Source organism: Macrotis lagotis, chromosome 8 (genome assembly GCF_037893015.1).
Source record: "Macrotis lagotis isolate mMagLag1 chromosome 8, bilby.v1.9.chrom.fasta, whole genome shotgun sequence".
Classification (NCBI taxonomy): Eukaryota; Metazoa; Chordata; class Mammalia; order Peramelemorphia; family Peramelidae; genus Macrotis; species Macrotis lagotis.
The window spans coordinates 79,555,473-79,575,521 of record NC_133665.1 but is presented as its reverse complement, the minus strand read 5'-3'; the positions used below and the strand labels follow the sequence as shown (position 1 = coordinate 79,575,521).

At 33.8% G+C, this 20,049-nt stretch overlaps 1 pseudogene; it reads left to right on the top strand.

Moving 5' to 3' along the window:
• The window catches only part of LOC141496487 (leucine-rich repeat-containing protein 51-like), a 65,044-nt pseudogene extending 45,333 nt beyond the window's left edge, over positions 1–19,711 (top strand).
• The last annotated feature ends 338 nt before the right edge of the window (positions 19,712–20,049 follow it).

The window sequence follows — 20,049 nt, the reverse complement described above, 5'->3', positions numbered from 1 at the left end:
TAGTTTTTCTCAGTTACTTCTCCCATTGCTCATTCAATGATCATAGCTTTAAGCCTCTGTGGTGTTCCAATGACAGTACAGAAATAAAACGATAAGAACATCTTCAAAGTCTGCAACATAACAACAGTGGTAGCTGCTATTCATTGACTGCTAGAACTTAAAATAAGTGAATGAACAAATAAAGAGCATTTATTAAACACCATGCTAAGTAAATTATCCTTCGTCTGGTACAGATCTTTATCAGAGACCAGTCCTTGTTCTATCATGGATCAGATTAAATGAATCCTTAGGTCCCTTCCAACACTGAGATTTGAGAAGTCTAAGGCTAGTTACTGTCATTTAAATGTTCCATGACCAATTTCCCATCTTTTATTTTTAAAAACTCATTTTCTCAGGAAAAAAAGAAGGGAATAAATAGTAGGAGAAATGATAGGGAAATTGAACAGTTGACAAGATGAGTAAAAGTGTAAATAGATGGAATTTTTTTTGGTCAAGAATTCAGAATCTGCAACTCAAATAAACAACTATTGATATCTACCTTTCTAGAAAGGAAATTGAGGAGAGTGTTGGCAGTTGACCCCATACAGCTTTTGAGTGTGTTTGCTTCTTCTCACAATAAAATATTTGATTAGGAATGAAAGTAAGAAGGGATTACCCAAGTAAAGAAGCAAAGACTCTTCTATAGGCGAGCATGTGGACCATTCACCAGACCATCTGCATGGACTTTGACAGCTGGAAAAGAAAGAAAAGTTCAGAATATGAACTAAATTTATGGCGCTGATGTTATTTTGGCTCCACATAAAGTGTGGATGTGATTTCACTAGGGAATACTGCTATGCACAGCTCTACATAGAATGCTATAGGAGGACCCTGCAGAGACTGAGAACACACACACATCAGAGACTAATCAGGATGATTCAGTACAAAATCATGAAGAGGGATTATCCAGCCTTGGCCTGAGTCCTTTAAGTAAAAAGAAGATGTCAAGGAATATCAGAGAGGTAATGAGATCCAGAAGGGAGTGGAACAGGTTATTGCCAATAATCTTCCCACAATAATGAGTAATTTAAACTTAGTATAATAGCAATTTCAAGAGATGTTCATAGTGCAGACTTAAAATATGGAACCAAGGACTTGAAATAGAAATTCAAGCACGGTAAGTAAATTAATTCAAGAGAGAACTTTAATTATCCTTTGAGAGGTAGGGGTGGGAAGAGGGAGAGGACTTGGGAATAAGGGAGCTAATTGTTCTTGTTAATACCTGATAACACTTGAAGAAAATAGAGGGAAAATGCTTCTTATCTGTGATAATAGACTAATAGATTTCCCCCCATTTGCCACACCTTATTATATAATAGTACATAGGTTATTATATTTATTAGCACAGATTCCTTTACTGATGCCTTATTATAGCATGGAGTTCTTGATGTCATATTAAGGACAGTACAAACTCTGACAGTTTCTACCATCAGGTCTATATTTTATCCAATATAAGATAGGTCTATATATTAATACTATGTGTATTTTTATTAAAATGATTTTTCAGATTTATTAAGTGCTGAAGATTCAAATATAACCAAAGCAACTCTTGCCCTGGGCCCTAGGGTAGGAGTTGAAGTCTTTCACAAGTAAGAAGATGTGACCTGAGATTAAGTGAATCATTGACAATTAAGAGAATCTTGACCATCTCACTAAAAATAAAAACAGAAAATAAAATGAGGTTGTAGCCAAATGGAAAAATTCACAATTTCTCCTTGGACAAATGACAAATAAATTAATTTCTAGAATTGGTTTTATCCTGCAACTAGAGAAACAGGTGACAAAACTTCATGTGATTCTGTCTTCTTGTTAGTGAAAAGATCAGGAACACAATTGTACCTGAGCAGCTAATAGCTGTTATAGGATATAAGGAGGTAGAGAAATTCTAGGAAAACCTCAGTAAGACCTTTAAAATTAGATCAACATATATTTTAAAAGCTAATAACTTCTGTGAAAAGATTAGTAAAGGGGAGGACAATGGAAACTATAGAAAAACGGGAGGTAGGTGAAGAGAGAGGTTCAGCTTGATCATCTCTTAAGGCCCTTTCAGCTCAAAATCTGATTTTATGATCCATGAATTACCAGATATGATTGAGAAGTCAGAAACAAAAGAGGTCCAAAGCTCTTAGACTACATTTCTGTCTTAGTGATATATCATGCCTCCTTGGAAGATTTTAAGATTTATAAAGACTTTCATGTTAGAGTTCATTTGCTAAATGTCAGAAATCTCCCTTGAATTATATACTCATGAGGTCCTCTCCCCAAAGAAGTGAAAAAGGTTTTGACTTTTATTTACACACTTTAAGTGACCGATTTTACCTTCTTATCTATGCATTTCAGGCACAAATCTTATTCTACTTTTCTATGCATTTACAGAGAGGCACCCTTCAGATACCCTTAGAGTAAAAAAGATGATGGAAGTCTCCACCTTTGTGGGTAAAGTAATCCAAAACAAAACTAAAAAGTAATAACACCTTTGAGGAAGGGAGAGGGAAGTTTTTACAAAAATGAATTTTAACACTCTCTTCTCATGTAATTGGGAAAATACTAATAATATTTAAAAGGAAAAAAGGAACAACACTTACTCAATTTATAAGAATACAAAGAGCAATGATCAAGTTTTCCAATTTTCTAATTAATTGCTTTTGTCCCATGTAACAGAGAGAAAGGGAGAGGTTGGGACTACAACTAGACAATAGAAATAATAAGTGTACATTGGTATTGCCTGAATATGCTTAGCCAGAATCCTTCAGAATTTTCATTGGATAAATGAATGAACAATTGTGAAACTCAAAAGTTATGGACTACTGTACCTTTACCAATCTGATTGTGCTACATATGATTAAATAAGATGAAGATGAAATGCCTAAATGTTTGATAAGATCCAGAGAAATGGAAAGTAAAAGGAGATGCTGCTATGGTTGTTTTTTTCACTACTGGTCTTATATATCCACAGAAACAGTTTTCCTTTTATTGGTAGAAAACAAACTTGTAATGAGCACCTACTATATGCCAGGAACTAAGCCAATTGCTTAAAAAGTGTCACCTTATTTGATCCTCACAATAGTCCTGGGAAGTAGGTGCTGTTAATATCTCTATTTTACAACAGAGGAAACTGAGACTAGCAGCAACTATATGACTTGGCCAGCTAGCAATATTCTGAGCTTGGATGGGAACTCAGGGCTTTCTGATTCCAGACCTGCTGTGTCACCAAGTTACCTCATTATTTTCTCTATGAAGACTTTCAGACTGTCACTGCATTTGTTCATTGAAAAGTCTGCTTGTCCTTTCTATCATATCATCAGATTGTTAGGAAGAGAGAAATCTCCTTCATTTTCAGTACTTCAATGAATCTGATAGTTTTCTTCTCACAAACGACTTTAACAAACACTACTGATTGGATGGGCAGGTAGAGGTGCAATGTAGAGAGTGCAAGGACTGAAGTCAGGAAGATCTTAGTTCAAATGTGACCTCATATACTTTCTAGTTGAGTGACCCTAGGCAAGTCACGTAACCCTGTTGCCTCAGGGATAAGTAATGAACTGGATAAGGAAATAGCAAACTTCCCCAATATCTTTTCCAAGAAAACCCAATAGGGATCATGAAGGATCAGATACAACTGAAATGACTGAAGAACAACACTGATTTCATAGTATAATTAAACTGGTATATACGATTTCTTTTCAAAAGTGTACATAAAAACAGTTGCATAGAGAATATATTAATAAATTTCAGTCAAAAGATGTATAGACAAGAACAGCATTTGGTAACTGCTAAAAACAAAGGAAGATTTGGGGGGTATACTGAGAAAAGCATGGAATTTACAGTCAAAGACTTCTATTGGTGTCCCAGTTCCAACATTTACTATCTCTTAAATAAGTCACTTTACTTATGAGGACCTCAGCTTCATCATGTGTAAAAGGAAATAAATAGACTAGATTAAAGGTTCTTCATTTAGAATACATACATAAGAAGATTATTAAGAGAATATGAGGAATATTTTTACATGATTTTTAAAATGCTTTCCACATCCCATTCTTACAAGGTTCTAATTAAATGATAACAACTTGATTTCTTCATTTTACTTCTTCTTAAAATTTTTTTTCATCCATATGGACATGTATATTTTTAAGTTACAAAATACCCTTCCACTCTCCCTTCTCAACCACCTCCCATCAGCGACAGTCAGGTTAACATTGTGCATTCTTATTATTGATAAACATGTCTACAGATTAGCCATTTTCAGTATAAGGAGTTAAGATTAAGGGTAAGAGACACATAAGAGATAATTTGTATGAAGTGTTCATCAGATTCTACAGGATTTTTGTTTTGTTTTGTTTTGTTTTTCTTCCTCTGGATGTGGATACCATTGTCCATAGCCAGGCTAATACAGTTGTCCTAGCTTTCTGAACAGCTGAGAGGAGCAACTTCCATGAAGGTTTCTCATCTCATAATGCTATTGTTAATGTGTACATTGTTCTCTTGGTTCTGCGCCCCTTTGCTCAGCATCAGATCCTGTAAGTCATTCCATGCTTCTTTAGAGTCCAGCCAATTATGGTTTCAAGTAGAAAAATAATATTCCACAATATTCATGTACCATAACTTGTTCAACCATTCCCCAATTCATGGACAATCCTTCAATTTCCAATTCTTTGCCACTACAAAAAAAGCTGCTATGAATATTTTGGAATATGTGGGACTTTTCTTATTTTTTATGATTTCTTCTGAATATAGACCTAGAATTTGAATTGCTGGGTCAAAGGGTATGAACAGTTTTATTGCCCTTTGGGCTTAGTTCCATATTCCACTCCAGAAAGTTTGGCTGTGTTCAGTATCCCAATCCTCCCACAACCTCACCAACATGTTCCCTTTTTTTCATCTTGGTCAATCTGATAGCTGTGAAGTGATACCTCATTGTTGTTTTAATTTGCAATTCTCTCACCAGTAATGATTTGGAATATATTTTTTTATTATTATATATAGCTTTAATTTCTTCATTTGAATACTGTCTATTTATATCTTTTATCTATATCTTTTATCAATCAGTGAATGACTTGTAACCTTATAAATTTGATGCAATTCTCTAGTTAATTTTATAGATCAGGAAACCAAACCAAACAAGCATAAATGATTTGCCCAGATTCACACAGGTAGTAAGAGTCTGAGACCAGATTTGATGTCAGGTCTTCTTGACTTCAGGCTCAGCCCTCTAGCCACTGAATCACCAATTTCCCCTCAATTTCGATAGTTGTCATAATTTTAAAAATCCTCAATTTCTCTTTTTTACTTCTTAATTGGTACTTGTTGGCACTAACACATGGCATTGTTTCAATAAAAAGAGTATCTCCCCATCTTTTAATTTACCTTTTAGCAAACCAACAAATACAAAATGAAATGGTTTTGTCTTATGTTTAATTTTTATTTAAATAATGTAACTAGTATTAAATTTTTTAAGATTTCTTTTGTATTAGATAAAAATGTATATATCCAAGGAAAAACCTGAAAAATAGAATGAATTAGAATAACTAAAACAAACTTGTGACATAAGCTCCTCCATTTATATATGAAGAAACTAGAACTCAAAAAATTAGTGATTTGTTCAATATCATGCACCCCCACTTATGTGGGACTAGGAAATAGGTCTTCTAATTTCTATACTTAAACTGAATGGTCAAAGACATTTATAAACAAATGAGCCAATGATCTCTCAGGGTATGAATTTAATTAGAATAAAATTACAAATTTGTCAAAGTTTCTATTATATTTAGCATGGATCACTTTTGTCTTTTAAAGTAAAAAAAGAAAATCACTAAAATAAAAAAAAAACTTTGTCTTTCAGTTATTTAAGTTTATTATTTACTATTCAACCACAGAAAGCTTCCATAATAACCTAAACTCATACATCATCATGGCATGAAAATGAATTTGGAATATTGAAAGTTATGCCATTGGGAGATAGGTTTTAGCCAGTTGTCTTATATTGGAAAAAAATAAAACCTGAGTATGATCACAATAAAAGATTCTGTCTTCTTTAAGTGAACTCTCTTAAGTTAATATGCAGAGACTCATTACCTATAGAATGTCACCTAAGTCATCAATTCCCTAATCATGAAAAAAATGTGGAAGAAAGAAAATGTAAAAAAGGCTCTCAACTCACTTCTATTTCTGCAAGATCATAGCAAAGAAGGATAGGATAGTGCTAAGAATCACATTACATCTAGGTTGTAATGCTACAATCCAGAGGTAATTGGTCTTCTTCTATTGATAGAGTAAATAATGTTTTATAAGAATCCTGACAGAGTTTTTGCATATCTTAAGTTTATTGTGTTTCTTCTAGTTTTAAACTTGTCTTGAGAATCATCTGACAACTCTCTTGCCAGACTTTATGTAAATTTTTTCTCTATATATTTTTTTTATTTTATAAGGTTATACTACTCAAAATTTTCTCTCATCCTCTGTAATTTTTATATTATAAATTCTAAATTATATTAGTATTCTAAATTTTAATTCTATTCTAAATTTATATTGTTATATAAAGAAGTTTATATTCTTGAGACAGATTTTGACTGCCATAGCTCTCCATGTGATAACATTATCTGTGTTCTAGCTGAAATAAAACTCTTTTAATCTTCTTATTGTGAGTATTTAAATTAATTATACTTCCTTAAGAAATGGTACTTGAATTCTGGAGAAAAATTTGAAATTAAGCCCAAGGGGTTATAAAGCTATGCATATCCTCTGACCCAGCAATACTGCAACTAGGTCTGGATCCCAAAGAGATTTAAAACAAAAAGGGCAAGGGACCTATTTGCACCCAAACAAACAAACGAATGAACGAACGAACAAACAAACGAACAAATGAATGAATGAATGAATGAATGAATGAATGAATGAAAAAACAAATAATATATATAGAGAGAGAGAGAGTGAGAGAGAGAGAGAGAGACAGAGAGACAGAGAGACAGAGAGACAGAGACAGAGAGAGCTTTTTTCATTATGACAATGAATTGGAAACTGAGGGAATGTTTAAACAAGTTGTGGTTTGCAATGAAATTTAGATGGAATACTATTGTGCTATAAGAAATCATGAGTAGGATGGTTTTAAAAAAAACATGGGAAAACATAGATGAATGCATGCAAAATGAAGTGAGCAGAAATAAGAGAACACCATACACAGTAAGCAATATGTAGGGATGATCAACTGTAAAAACTAGTTACTCTGATCAAGATGATGACCCAAGACAGCTTTTAAGGATCCATATGAACAATACTGATAAAATATCAATGCTAATTGAAGCATACCTTTTTTAAACCTTTCTTTATATTTATTGCTTTATCTTGTGTGTGTTTTACAGGACCTCACATGCACAATTGAAATCAAAATGTTTTGCCTTCTCAAGGAGGAAGGGCAAAACAGAGGGGGAAAAACTGGAAACTGAAAGTTTAAAAAAAGATTAAAAATTATTTTATTTTTAATTGAGAAATATTTAGAAAATTAAATGAAAAGTTTTTTTCAAAAAAAAGATGGCAGTTGACTGTGACCATATTTGATCTATTTTCTGTGATATTTTATTTAAATAAGTTAAAATTGAGACTTTTAATTGTTTTTCCATTTTTTTTGTTCTTCTAAATTAGAGTTCATTTTGAGTTTAGTCACCTCAAGCCTACAGGTTGAATGCATTTAAACAGTTAATGGAGAAATAATTTCCACATCAATGATAAGTCATTTCCAATCTGTTCAATTATTAATTTGTAATGTCATTCAGTACCTTACTTATTCAAAGCTCCCTTTCTCAATACTTTAAGAAAATATTCACAGTACAGAGATATGATACTTCTCTGTAGTTCACAAGCATTTGACTACTTTAAATTATTGCTCCTGAATCATGTTTTCTAAATTTATTTTTTGCCATCATATCCAATATCAACCTTTATATTGGTGTCATCAAGGAATAAGGTATATGTTTTAATCTGAAGGTCTTATCCTTCACAACAGATGTTGGCACGTAAGCTTCAGTGATTTTCATTCTGATCTTTTTTGTTGTTTGTTTGTTTTTATTTTTTTATTCTGATTTTTTTAAATGCTTGTCATAAACAAGGTTATGAGAAATATCCAAGTGTCCCTAGAAAATGATTTCTCTTGTTGCCTCAGGATGAGCAAGTAAATTAACTGCCAATTTCTTCATTTTTCTAAGTTGAACCCATGAGTCATTTAGCTATAATTTCCTTTTGTCTTTTTATGGCAAGAATTTACATTGTCATTTATATTCTGACATATTGAAATATCCCAATATTCAGAGTTAATCATAGCTATCATTCAAATAACACTTTTAAGTTTGCAAAAAAAAACAAAAAAATTATCTCATTTGATCCTCACAACAACCCACCCCAGAACTTTGGTACTATTATCTCCATTTTTACAGATGAGAAAACTGAGATAGAGGTTTAAGGGACTTGTCCAGGGAGATTTTGAGTATGATCCCAATGGAAGATAGTGTCTCCTTTAATTAGATCAGAGAAATTCATCGTCAGTAGAGTATCTGTTGCATCACTACCTAAATTGTCATTTTTAAAAAAGAACATAAAAATTGGCATGGTTCAATTTTGCCAGTAGGAAATCCATTAATTGGTCACTGGACAAAGATCTCACATTTGGAGCATCAGTGATTAAGTTAATGTTTATAGAAGTCCTAAAAACTGCAATTCTTAATACCATCTGTCTTCTTTCCAACTATTCTGCTGCCAAAAGTGATGAAATGCAGGGAATTACACATGACTGAGGGACATTTTATATTTGTGTTTTATAGATTGACATCAGACAAAGATTTTGACATACTAGTGATGAATCTCTCTCCAAGACTGGTCCTCAGAAAGACACAATCTGTTTCAGAGATCGCCAATCAAATTATCAGAGAAGATTAGAAGTTACTAAAAAAAAGGTGCTGACCTATGTTGGTATAGGGAGTTTCCTCATGTTGGAATTCTCTATAGCACTGAAATCACATATATAATTTCTATATCTACTAGAGAATATAGGGTGCCTCCATTTCCTTCATAGTAGTAGATCAGAGCAGGCTGCTGGGGAAGGGGAACTCAGTCTTTGCCTGAGTTTTGGCCAGCACATTAGTGGGAATGATCCCCACTTATCTCAAAGAAAGAATCTATTACTCTGAACTACTCCTTTTCATTTATGTATAGATAGGTACAGTTGCAAACCTCCAGTTAAAGACCAAGGACTTTGGAATCTTGATATTCACTCTTCTGGCCATTCTCTGAGGAATTTGTGTTGTCTCCATGTTTGTAGGCTAAAACTTTTTGGACTAAAAGGGTTCTCCATTGTCCTCTTGCTCTTCCACCTCATTTTGCAAATGAAGAAACTGAGGCCAGGAGAGGGGAAATATTTTGCCTGAGTTTTTACTCAAGCTAAGAAATGTTCAAACTTGTCTCTGGCAGTTTGACCACACAGAGTAAACACAGACATTCCACACCCGTAGGCAATAGGTACCAATACACAAACACCCACCCTTGTATAGACACAGGAACTTGTATTCCAGCATTTTCTAATGTAAGCATTCCTAAGCAAATGATTGAGAAGTGAGAAATTTGGTAAGTCAACTAATTGTTTGATCTCTATAATGGGGGTGGAGGGTAACCAATAAAATGTATTGTCTTTTTCTTTCATTAACCTTTCTTTTTAACTTGATCTCTTGATTTTTAAGTGATATAGTTCTAGCTTTAGTCACTTTCTAATTTATTCTTTTATAATTAATATAACTGAATAGCTCATAAGATCATGCTAAACGGAACCCCAAATTCAAAGTCCTCATTTTTCACAAGTGGAGCTGAGACTGGGGAGTTAATGCAACATCATGCAAGAAGTGAATAGGAAAAACTGAGATTTGAGTCCAACTCCTCTAAATTAACAATATCTTTCCCACTATGACACATTGTGAATGTCCACAAAGACCTCAAACATGTTAAATTTTTTACTCTAACAACAGAAAATTGTTTTTTTTTTTTAGGATGGGCTAAAATCTTGGCAATTCATTATGGTGAATTTTTCTTTATTGTCTTATGAAATTCCAAAATGCTCCTTTGGTAGAAGAAAACAAAAATTATAAATAGGGCTTATAAACCTTTAAAAAGGTAGATCAAAGAAAAATCAGAAAATAATTTTATTTAGATAAGTATATGATATAACTAATTATTTAAAAGTTTTTATTTGCATTAAGTCTAAATATGCTTCTTTGCAATTTCAACCTATCATTCCTAGCTGTGTTCTCTGGGGCCAGATATAACCAGGCTAATTCCCCTTCTATGAGATGGTCCTTCAGGTATTCAGAGTTAGCTGGAGTGGTCCTCTTAAGTTTTCTCCCGACTAAACATCTATGATTTCTTCAACAGACTCTCATATGGTATCATTATTATTATTATTATTATTATTATTATTATTATTACTATCATTCAATAATAGTAAAAATAGCAGCTAACATATATCTCTTTATGGATATATCTCATTTGATAATAATAGTCAGCATTTATATAGCACTTAAAGATTTATAAAATACTTTATAGATTTTAACTCATTTTATCCTCACACCAACACTGGGAGATAGATTCCATTATTATTCCCACTTTATAGATGAGCAAACTGAAGCTGAATGAAGTAACTTGTCTGAAGTTACACAACTACTAAGTGTGTGAGACCAGATTTAAATTCAGGTCTACCGGCTTCAGAACAGACATTATCAACCCATATATTTGACATGCTTTGTGGAAATAGGAAATAGAAATATGACCACTACTAACCAAGAGAAATGGCGTGTGTTACTCTTAATTTACATGTTGACATCTCTCTTCTTTCTTTATCAAACAATATGCCACATGTTCTGTGGTGATTCAATCTTGTCAAAGGCACCCTCCCAATCCCTAATCTGGGTATTCTGCTGTACCAATCTCCATTCTTCCTTTTCTGTTTTCTCTTCTGTCATTCATGTCTGCCACTATTTTATTTTTACTGATCCTCTCAAGGCTCCAAATTTCCTGATAGTTCCCTAATCTGTAACATCACTGATCTGACTTCACTTATGGTCAAAAACTTTGCTGGATAGGTTCATTATGTATTCAAATGGGTCCTCACTATTACACAGAAATGATTTTACTCATTTCTGATTGAATACTCCACACACCAACTTTTCCAAACTGTCCCTCTTCAAGACTTAAATATCTCTTTTTATTAGACTACCAGGCTTCCTAATATACAATAAAAATTGAGGTCCTTTACCATTAGATTTATCACCTTTAACAATTTTAAAAGACTTATGATGGAAAATACCATCCATATCCAGAGAAATAACTATGGAGTGTAATGAAAACCAAAAGTTTATTATCTTCAATTTTTTCAAGTTTTCTTGTGCATTATGTCATTTTTGTCTTTCTAATGTTTTCTTTCTTCCAATAGGATTTGATTCTTCTCTCACATTATGATCAATATGAATCTATTGTTTAACATGGTTATAAATGTAGAGTCTATAGCAGATTGTTTTCTACCAAGGGGAGGGGGAACTTTAGGGAGGATGGGAGAAAAATGTAAAACTCAGAATCTTGCCAAAAAAAAAAAGATTGGTTAAAAGCTACCATTGCATGTAGTTGGAAAAACAAAGAAACATATAAGTAAATAAAAAATGTATATATGTGTTTATTTAAAAAATAAAGATTTATCACTTTATTTTCCACACTAAAATTCCCTGCATCCATTTTCTCCTCCTTTGTTCCAGCATCAGAGAATGAAGACCAAACTCTCTATTTCTATCCTTAATATCTGCCACAGCCTCATCTGAGACCCTGCATCACTGAATATACCCCTTCTCTGCCTGTCATGTTCAGTCTTTCCCTGCCTGTTGTCTGTATTTGTTCAGCTTAATAAAACATTACCTCTCTTGACAACTTCCACTTCATCCTGCCATCTCTTAAAATTATTACTATTTCTTTCCTTCATTCCTAAACTCTTTTAAGTAACTTTACTTTTTCAGTCTTCAGTTTCTTCAACGCTATCATTCTACTGATTAGCAATTAGCAATTAGTGACCTCTTATGTAATCTGGTGGTCTTTACTTAGTCTTAATACATTTGAATTTCTTTACAATTTTTAAAATTATAGACTACTTCCTTCTGAACTGTCACTTCTCTGATTGTTTTATCTCATTATTTGCTATTAACTCTGTTGCCTATTGAACAGTCTGTCATTGGTTTATTGCCCTCTTCCAAACTCTTGTATTAATTAATCTCCCATGAATTCAATTATCATGTTTATGTTGTTAATAACAAAATTCAATTTTTCCTATCCAAACTATTCCCTGGGATTCATCTGGTTCCATATCACCTATTGAGTATGAGACATCTTTACCAAGACATCCCTCTAACATTGCATCATATCTAAAACTGACTTCGTCTCCTTCACCCTTAAACTTACTTTGCCTTCCAATTTTCCTTTTTCTCTCAACATTATTAATTACTCAAATTCAAAATCTTGGAATCATCTTTGACTTTTCCATCTCCCCTGTTTCTCACATCCAATCCATTAAAAACTCCTGTCAATTCAACCTTCACAGGGTATTTTATCCAACCTTTACTCTTTGTACATATTTCTATCCTAGTTTAAACTCATAACATCTCACCTAGACTACAGTAATAACCTCTTGATTTATATCACTGCCTTAATCATTTCCCCAAATACAAAATCACCTTCTATTGTATAGAGATACAACCATATCAGTTTCATGCTCAAAAACCTTATGTAGGTCCCAGATGCATATAGGTTTAAATAAAAGCTCCTCTGACTTGAATTTAAAGACCTACACAATCTGGCTCCAACCAACTTTCTCAACTTTATTTTATATTACTGCCATCCATGTTTTCTATCTTCCAGCCAAGCTGTTCTCCATATATTTTCATTGGCTTCCCCACATATGTGTAATGGATGACAGAGAAATGCTATGGAAATAACTTGTCTAAAATTTGGGAAAGCAAATGGTGAAGTATTGTGCTATTATTCTATAGAATGCAGGACTAGGAGCAAAAGGTACAAGATGCAAAGTAGATTTAGGCTCAATATGAGGAAAATTTTCATATCAAAACTTTTAAAGTGGAATTGGGGTTGTAATGGGTTTTATGTCAATGGAAGTTTCAAAGCAAAGAACAGATGACAAAGGAATCCTTTACAAATGATCCTTTTCTAAGAAAAGGATGAAAGATCCAGGAATGTTTTAGAACCAGTCTATAGCAACTAGCATGAACTTATTGTTAAATTTTTATTGTGGACGTATATACCTGAGAAACTGGCAATCACTATAAAATGGGTTTTAACTTATTACTCTGTTGATTATCTAGGTGTAAGAATGTGATGGGTAAAATATTAGTAATGCACGTAAAATGTATGATGATTACTTTTTTGTAGAGTTAATTATTAAACATGCCAGCACATCCCTGATTTGAAGGTTTCTGAAGTATTTTACAATTCTGAAAATCTGTTATTCTGTAAAGTAATTTATGTTGTCTTTGTGTGTGTGTGTGTGTGGGTTTCCGTGTGTGTGTGTGTGTGTGTATGTGAGCATATATTTTATATAATATTGCATTATTACAATTCATGGTATTAATAACATGTATATGCATAATACATGTTAAAACCATTTTAACATTTTTTTGTTTTAAGTTTAAAATTCTACTCCTGTTCCTCTCTCCCTTCCCCTCCCTTGAGACAGTGAGCAATCAAATAAATGGATTATACACATGCAGTCACGTATAAATAGAGTAGTCATTTTTGTGGAAGATTCAAATAATAGAAAAATGAAAGAAAGAAAATGAAAAATAGCATGCTGCAGCCTGTATTCAACCAATATCAGTTCTTTCTGTGGAGGTAGATATAATGTTTCATTGTTAGTACTTTGGATTGTCTTAGAAGATTGTACTGTTGAGATTACCTAAGAGTTCTCCATTGTACAATATTGCTGCTATTGTGCACAACCTGCTTATATTCACTTCATTTTGTATCAGTTCATATGTCTTTCCAAGTTTTTCTAAAATCATCTTGATTGTCATTTTTATAGCACAATAATATTTTATCCCAGTCATATATGGCAATTTGCTTAGTCATTCCCCAATCAATGGGGAACCCCTTGATTTCCAATTCTTATCCTCCACGAAAAAAGAGGTACTCTAAATATTTTTTAGAAAATATGTCCTTTCCCCCTTTTTTGATGTCTTTGAGATACAGACTTACCAGAGGTATTGCTGGATCAATGGGTATACACAATTTTGTAGCTTTTTGGTAATAGTTCCAAATAGTTCTCTGGAATGGTTGGTTCAGTTACAATTCCACCAAGAGTTCTTATGCTATCTTTCTAAGCAAGATGGAAAAATGTGGGGAAAATTATAGAAAAATAAGGCATATTTAGCAACAACCAGATGAATATACCTTTAGGGTAGTAATGAATGGATCAATGTCAAAGTGGAAGACTGTCCCAGGAATCTGTCCTTGACTATGTTTTGTTTAACATTTTCAGTAATGACTTAGTTTGGGGGAGGGATATAAGAGGATGCCTTTCTTAATTGGAGAGTAGAATAAAGAGCAATGATCAGAGATCATAGAGATTCATATTTTTGCTTCAGAATATAATGAAACTATTTTTAAAAATTAGAATGAACAAAAAAAAGTAGCATGAGATTCTCAGATTATAGCACAGCTTTGCATGTAGGTAATAAATAAATATTTGTTGACCTGAAATCCAACAAAAAATGAAATTGAGCAGTGAACATTATACTCTCAGACAAATAGCACATTAAAGACTGTACCTCACACACACATATACAAATTATCCTAATTTTTGAAAAAAATAATAAAATTGTATATAGTATGCTTATCCATTTTTACAGATGGCACAGCAAATAAAATAAAATGTAATAGGCATAAATGTAAATTCTGTCTTTAGATTCAAAATATCAGTGTCAGAAGTTTAAGATGGAAGAAACATTGCTGTATTATATTACATCTGAAAAAGATATGAATTTTTAATGGACCTTTAATTCAATATGAGTCAAATCTAAATGGCAGACTAGACCATTTCCATTTTTATGCAACACATTTTAGAAAATACGTTGATCTGGAAAGTGTCCAGAAAAGGCAAAGAGGTACTTCAGATTATGCTATGTGAGAACCAGTAGGAAAAACTGGGAATTTTTTATTGAACTGCCCAAGAGAGGAATTCAGGGAAGGTAAATTTCTTCAGGTATTTTAAAGGTAAAATTTAGAGTAATGAGTGGAAATTGCAGAGAACAAAAAAAAAAAAAATTTCCTAACAATTAGAATGATCCCAAAGTGGAATGAACTTCCTCTGAAGGTTATAAATTTTGCATGTGTTTAATAAATGTTTGTTGAATTGAATTAAATCAAAAGATGAAACTTAATAACACATGCTTATACTATCACAGAGGCAATCCAACTCAGGAGTCGCCTGCATATAGACACATACATACAGACACACACATACAAACAACTTTTTTTTTGCAAAAAGTTTTTTAAATGTTTAAACTATGCCACAAGAAAAACTTTCTCATTGAAATAAATTCTATTTATGTTTGTTTCAAGTGTTTTTGCATAACTGTCATGTACAAAAAAAAGCAAAAAATAAAATTTAATTGACTGATAGTTTCATTAACCAAGTATGATATATCAAGATACAATCTGACAGTACACACATGCACACATTGAATAAAAGACTTTACCCAACAAAAAGATAAACATTTCAAGACATTTAATACCCACTGTGTCCCTAGAAACATCAACCCAAACTTAAGACTTAGAATATCGCACTCAGTTATCATCTTGATGATAGGAGTGAAATCTGAGCAAGCACGAAAAGCACAGATAATATTTAAATTTGAAGAGGTCTGAAAACAAATGCCTGATGAGTGTCATAAATGTCAATTGAACAGATGGGGAGGAGAATGAAGCCAGCAGGGTGGTAAGGCAGAGGTGGCTGTCAGAGGTGGTAAAAAAACAGGAAATTCCATTTGGTAGCCTACGTGGTTAGGATTGTAATAATAACAATCATCATCATCACCATTTCTTTTCTGTTCCCAAATTATCACATTGCTGCCTTTCCTCATTTCTTAAGGGCATGACAACATTGCTGGCAGGAATTTACTATTCAAGATGAAGGAACAGAAACTACTAGGGCTATCAACTGGTAAATAGCTAAATATATATTTTAGTATATGGATATAAGGGATATTACTCTCTGTATTAAAAAATGATAAATAGATAAATAGAAAACCATAAGAAGACTTAGAAGACTTAGATGGACTGATGCATGTCAAATTGAACCAGAAAAGCAATATGCTGCATGCAATAGTTATAATGATGTAAATAGAAAAGATAGATAGACAGACAGACAGACAGATAGATAGGAGATAGAAGGAGGTTAGATAGAGTAACCAAGTGAGTGAGCATATATTTAGCATAGATCCAAATGCAAAAAAAAGAAAACATTTGCTACAAGAGTTTTCATTTTAATAGCAAAAGGCAACAAATAAAGTGAAGCTGAAAAGAAGGAAGTAGTAGGGGGGAAGGGATCTCAAGAAAAGATTACATATCAGAGCCAAGAGGCCCAGGAGCATATATTCTTCTAGTGGGGAGAAAATGAAGATGATGTCCAGAGAGCAGAAGGCATAATGTGCTGAAGATTTGGAAATACTGTGGAGATATAAGTGTGGAACAGGTCACTTAACCTTAGATTTTCCTTTTATTTTTTTGATTAGTTTTGTTTATCTTTATTTTCATTATAAGGGAGGGATTTTTAGGAAGAGAAAGGGCAAGGGGATACATTAAAAAATGTAAGTCATTTAAAAACTGAAGGTATTAATAAATACTTGTTTTTTAAAAAATCTTACTTGTATAGACAGTAGATTTAGAGCAAGATAATTCCTGAATTATGATGGCTTGATAGTCAGTCATGAAAGACAAAGCAGAAAAAAAAAAAACCTAAATCTTCTCCCATCTTAAAGAGCTGAAAATTTATAGCTAGAAAAAAACTGAATCTGCATACTGGTCTGCTAATATAGAGAAACACAGGATGAAGCTTATTGTTCATGTCTGCCTTCAGTGTAACTCCTGGGAATCCAGAAGTTTTCCCAATATTCCCATCTGCATATTGCATCAAGTGCTATAATACTTCACATAGGAGAAAATAAATGAATAAAAAATTCCTCTTGTCTAGACTCTGAGATGTATTAGAATGGATTGCCCATTGAATTAATCTATATATAGATAATGTACGTACACACAGACACACAGACATGTCCACTATGTATGTACAATGAGCCAGATCCAAAATATAATAGAAAGAAGATAGTGGGCTAGATTGTATTTTAGAAATTGTACAACACTTTGAACTGTAGAAAACTTCTTACTGACACAAACCCTTTATTTTTTTACTTTTTAGGTTTTTGCAAGGCAAATGGGGTTAAGTGTCTTGCTCAAGGCCACACAGCTAGGTAATTCTTAAGTGTATTCCTGACTCTAGGGCGGGTGCTCTATCCACTGTGCCACCTAGCCACCTCTAAACCCCTTTATTTTTAACACCAATACTCTTCCAGTGATGTTATATAGTTGAGAATCTTGGAAGAAATAAATGAATAATTAAAATTATAGAGGACTGAAAGGACATTAGTGGTTATATGTAGGCTGTAGCATACTGCTAGCTTTCATTTAATAAATGTCATAAAAACTTTCATGCATGAAATGTAATTACTATTATTATCATAAAATAATATTTATATAGCTCTTACTGTGTGCCAGTCACTGTGCTAAGCACTTTCCAATTATTATTTCATTTGACCCTCATAGCAATTCTGAGAAGGTCCTATTATTATCTCCATTTTACAGAAAAGTAAACTGAGGATAGCAGAGGCTAAATGAATTTCCCAGGACTATACAGCTACTAAGTGTCTGGGATACGATTTGAACTGGTCTTCCTGGCTCCAGACCTGGGGTTCTACTTACTGCACCACCTAACTACCTTTGAAATGTATGATCAGAAAAGGAGAACAATAATGCAGTAAGATCAAAGCCTGAAGACTGTGTGTCTCAGTCACAAAGAAGTCTCACCTGGATTTACTGTGCTTTCTCCTTCCAAACACACCTCTCAGTCATAACTGTATAACAAGATTAACATAATCCAGAGATCCAGGCATTAATTGCCTTGGCTTCCTGGTTACATAAGACAGAGTGATACAAACAATTTCTTTAATAGTGATTTAAATGTAAGGATGATCTTTCAAGAGAACATTATACCACATGGTTAAAGCTTCAGGTCCCAGGGGAAATGATTCTCTTGCAAATGATGGCAAAGAGAATCTTCATTTATTGGTCCTCAAGGACTACTGAAATTTCTTGGGTAGAAGCTGTGACTAGGATGCGGTGATAAAGTGTCAGTTGACAGAGGTTGGGAGGATATGATGATGGTTACCATGGAGTTGCGCTAAGTGTGCCCCAGTCCACTGGAAGGCAAAAGCTGAAGGAGACCGAGCTGGCTAAAACCAACAGTCCAGCACCCAATGATTCTTCCACACCCCCCACAATGGCTAAAATATGACTGTCTATTGGGATGATGTACATACACATAGACACACAGACATGTCCACTATGTATGTACAATGAGCTCACTCACATCATATTTCATTTGGACTATTGGAATAACCTCCTAATAGGACTATCATCTTTCACTTTCTTCCCTCTATTATCCTACCTATAACTACCAATGTACAATATAAAATGAGGGTGTGGTACAGGAGCCACCCCTGGAATTCTCCTTCAAAAGTGTAAACCTCATCCAAGACCTGATAAGTGAGGACCCCAGGACTGGGCTCTGACCACTAAAGCATTCTAAGCAGAGTAAGGCACTGACCCAAGCCATTTGACCTTGCTGACTTCACTCAAACTATGTTGTAGCTGTTGGAGCATCCCCAGAATCTAGCTTGGATTGACCTGTCTTTCAGTGACCTGCTGAACATCGACCCTGTGCTGACCACCTTCTTCAATTTAAGTGTTCTTTATCTCCATGGCAACTGCATCCAACCCTTGCCAGAAGTAGATAAGCTGTCAAATCTTTCTAAGCTTCTGAGCTTGGCCCTCCATGGGAACCCCATAGAGGAAGAAAAGAGATACAGGCAATATGTACTATCCATGCTATCCAGACTTACTACCTTTGATTTTAGTGGTGTCACCAAGCAAGAATGGATCACAGCCACTGCCTGGAGACAAATGAATGTCAAGCCTAAGAAGGTCTGAATCCAAGTGGATAAATTTTTGTAACTCCATATCCATTATAAGGCCCCTAAAGCCACTAAGACTCTGGTACCCTCTCCCTCAACACTTAGTTTAGCAATAAAGGAAATGAGCTGTTTAGGGGGCTTGAATCCCTCAGGTGTGCATTGAGGTGCCCTTTCAAAAGGTAGGCAAATTAAGGCAGCAATTTGGATAGAATGACATAGTCCAGCCTCAATTATGCTTGAGGTGGCAGAATCTGGTCTATATTCTATCTTATTAGCCTGAAGCCTGATCGATAGATCCCTAAAAACTCTCTGAGGGCATTGTATGATCTGACAGGTGATCCACAGCCCCCCTCCATAATTTATAGATGGTTTTACAGAACTTGCTCTTTCTAATGGCAAAGGTTAAGACCTCAGTTGTCCATTCTTGCCCCCTATGAACTTCTCCTGCTGTTAACCCTGCAAAGGCATCTAGTTAAATTTCAAGCTATGCGGGAAGTGGGAGGTTGTCAGGGTAAGGATAGGACAGAAGGGCTGGAACCAAAATGGATAGATATCCTTTATAGAGGGTGACAAACCAAAACAAATAAAATTAAAGGATCAAACATGAAACAAAAAAAATAAAGTGTCAGTCATCAATAATATTTAGTAAATGCAATAAATTTGTTAGTAAATAGCACTCCAG